Here is a 3,481-nt window from a genome sequence, read left to right as displayed (position 1 = left end):
TAATTGGCTCCCTATTTAACAAAATATAGAAACAGAGATCTTAAAGCCTAAAAGAATAATGTGGCTCTGTATGAGCCACATCTTACTATTTCCATTTTAAAAATACCTTTGGTTTTGAATTTTAGGAAGTTTTATGATATGCCAATATAGTGCTCCAGTTTACCTTGGTAGAGTAAAAGTAATTTTAATTTATAAATTTACACTTACAAAAAGTTCTTACACTTAACTAGGCTAATCTCACTGAGCCTAATCATAAATGTCTTTGGAAAAATTACTAATATTGGGGAATATTCTCACAGTTTATATTAACTTTCAAAACATGTATTTTTATTGACTAATTTACATGAATTACTGCCTAGGAATAATTCTTTGTATGTGAAAAATCACCTGCTTAAAATTTCTTTCTACAGAATTCTATAAATCTGAAGACTAAGCTTTAAAAAAAATCATCAGAGGAAAGGAATTTGTAGAAATAAAACTGGAAACATCCAGAATCTTGATGGTGTGCCAAACCAGATGTCAACTGGAGCTCGACCAAAACCTGAAGTAAGTAGCTTTATTACAGAATATTCTGGGTGGAGTGTCATGTCCCATTCACACAGTAAAGTCAGCACCACGTTCGCACGTTCTCCATTACTTTTTTGTTTTAAACTTAGCATTAAGGTTGACCTGTTTTTCATTATAATATGATTTGTAATATATGTAGTTAATATTTATAAAATTGGAAAAATGCAGGCAGTGATTCTGTTAAGGCAAAATGGCTAGCTCATTGTCAAACGTAGAACCATAGCAGAGGATTTTATGCACTTCAGTTAATTCCTTCATTATTAGTGAAAATTCTTGCTGCAATTGAAAATACCCTTGAATTATTATTAGAAAAGTCTTCCCTTTTGGGATGCTCCATATCCTACCATGGTTCCAGAAATGAGGTATTAGAAATGAGGTATCACATTGGGGGACACATCTGTGAAACATCAGCTACAAACATTAACTGCACTTTAAATAATTGTCTTTGTGCCACAAAGCTAAATAATACCCAGCAATTTTTGATATATTTTTAATGAGGAAAACTTGACCTGCCTTTCTTATAGATATTTTGCAACTTTTATAACTTTTTTCCAAATCTCTATAATTTTTTCCACTTTTTAAATTGTATCTGAAAGTATGTCTTCATAAATTCTGACTAGTGTTGGGTTTAGAGGGATGTCAGTAATAACTTGCAAGATTTTGTACAGTTGCATATGGTTCTTGATTTTATGATGCCTTGGCTGCTTTACAATGTTAAAAAAAATAATAATAGTGCCAATAAATACGAAGGGCAAACATTATGTGTCTTCCTGACAGGAAGCAGCAGAAACTTCCTAAATTACCTCAAGGGATAGTTTAAGAGATTACTTATATAGGGATGGTCAGGGATAAGGGAAGCCAAATGGTTGCCCAGCAAGACTTTTGTCCTTTAAGGGAGAATGCAGCCACAACCAAACTACAGCATGACAGAAATGGCACAGGGATCTCTCCTTCCCAACTTCTCTCCTTCCCAACTTCTCTCCTTCCCAACTTCTAACCTCCTCTGGGACCTCCCGTTGGTTTGTTGACCTCATCAGGAAATCCAGAGGAAGGGATACTCAATTTAGCAATTGTGCCTCACAAGGCAAGATGGTAAAAAGCAGAGAATAGTTTTAGAGGGTCAAATAAAAAGTATTTAGCGTGCATTAAAATAAAAACAGCATGGCAGCTACCATTAATAAATATGCAGTATGTTCTAGGCATGCTGCTAAGCTCCTCATACACGTCACCTATTTAATTCATACAACAACTCTACAACATAGACATTATTACCTCCTCTTTTAAAGATTTATTTATTTTAGAAAGAGAGCACATGCACGCACAGACACACACACACACACACATGCACTGGGGGTTGGGGAGTGTGGAAGCGGGAAGAGAGAGAGAAACCCAAGCAGACTCCACGCTGAGCACGGAGCCTGATGTNCACATGCACGCACAGACACACACACACACACATGCACTGGGGGTTGGGGAGTGTGGAAGCGGGAAGAGAGAGGGAAACCCAAGCAGACTCCACGCTGAGCACGGAGCCTGATGTCTGGCTCTATCTCATGATCCCAAGATCAGACCTGAGCCTAAACCAAGCGTTGGATGCTTAAACCAGCTACATCACCCATGCACTCCTCCATCTTTTCAGAAGGAACTGACCTTTACAACAACATCATAAAGTTAGTGGGATAGGTATTAATGTTATCCTGATTTTACAGATGAGAAAACCAAGGCCTAGTAAAGGTAAATCACTTGCCCAAAGCGGCAAAATTAGTACTTGAGTGTGAGTCTTCTTACTCTTTCTCATTTTGCCATACCAACATACATGGCTTTGGGGAAGTTTTATAATGCCTTTAAGAAAAAAGATGAATATGACTAAGTGAAAGAAGCCAATCTGGAAAGGCTACGTACCGTATGATTCCAACTATATGACCTTCTGGAAAGGACAAAACTATGGAGACAGTGAAGAGATCAGTGGTTGCCATGGGTTAGTGGGGAGGGAAGGACGAATAAGTGGAGCACAGAGGAGTTTTAGGGCAGTGAAAGTATGATGTATGATAGTACAGTGGTAGATACCTGTCGTTAGGTATTTGTCAGAATCCACAAAATTTACACCATGAGTGAACCTTAAGGAAAGCTGGGGACTTGGGGTGATAATGATGTATCAGTACAGGTTCAACAGGAACAAATGTAACACTCTGGTCAGGGGTGTTGGCAGTCAGGGAGGCTGTGCATATGTGGGGGCAGGGATGTATGGAAATCTCTGTATCCTCTGGTCAGTTTTCCTGTGAACCTAGAACTGCTCTAAAAAGTAAGGTTTATTTTCTAACTAAAAAGGAAAAGAAAAATAGAGTACATCTTATTTGTATCTATTGCGATCCAGATTTTGTTTCGTTTTTGGTGAAGAATGACTAAGAGATAGTGTCAAACTTTTATATAAGGCTTTCTCCTCAGAACCTTCCTCAGCCCAAGAAGAAAACATTCATTACAAATTGATTGTTTTTTTTTTAAGATTAACAATGAAAGTTAAAAAGGGGAAAGCCATTATTTTTAGTGTGATGCTATATTCCATTGCCTACTGCCTTTTAAGGGAATGTAATTTATTAAAGAGGCATTTGGGACCTCTTTTAGCTGATTTCCTAATTTTTTTTTTTTTTCATTCTCGTTACTTTGTTTTTACAGTAAGCTCTCAATTATCCTAGGACAGGTAATTGATTTCCAAACTAGCTCATTCAGGATAGGGTAGCTTTATAAATTATTAGGTAAGAAGTTAGGGAGTATTTTATTTTTTGGCCCATTCAGAACAAGATTATAATCGGAGTCCTCAGTCAGTTCTCACTGATGCGGCGTGTGGAAAGGAGGACTATATCACCTCAGATGTTAATACAGGATCTTTACAGCCTCTGAAAATCTTTTTCTGTTA

The 3,481-nt window shown here is 37.2% G+C and overlaps 1 long non-coding RNA gene across 1 annotated transcript in view; it reads left to right on the top strand.

The window, feature by feature from the left end:
- Positions 1-409: 409 nt before the first annotated feature.
- The window catches only part of LOC105237174, a 19,475-nt gene continuing 16,403 nt past the window's right edge, over positions 410-3,481 (top strand). The window contains exon 1 of the long non-coding RNA XR_004626698.1: positions 410-546. This is a non-coding gene — a long non-coding RNA (uncharacterized LOC105237174). The remainder of the gene's footprint in view (positions 547-3,481) is intronic.

The sequence above is a fragment of the Ailuropoda melanoleuca genome, chromosome 7 (assembly GCF_002007445.2).
Source record: "Ailuropoda melanoleuca isolate Jingjing chromosome 7, ASM200744v2, whole genome shotgun sequence".
Taxonomy (NCBI): domain Eukaryota; kingdom Metazoa; phylum Chordata; class Mammalia; order Carnivora; family Ursidae; genus Ailuropoda; species Ailuropoda melanoleuca.
Note: the sequence above shows the minus strand (reverse complement) of the source record. Positions and strands in the feature narration are given on the sequence as shown.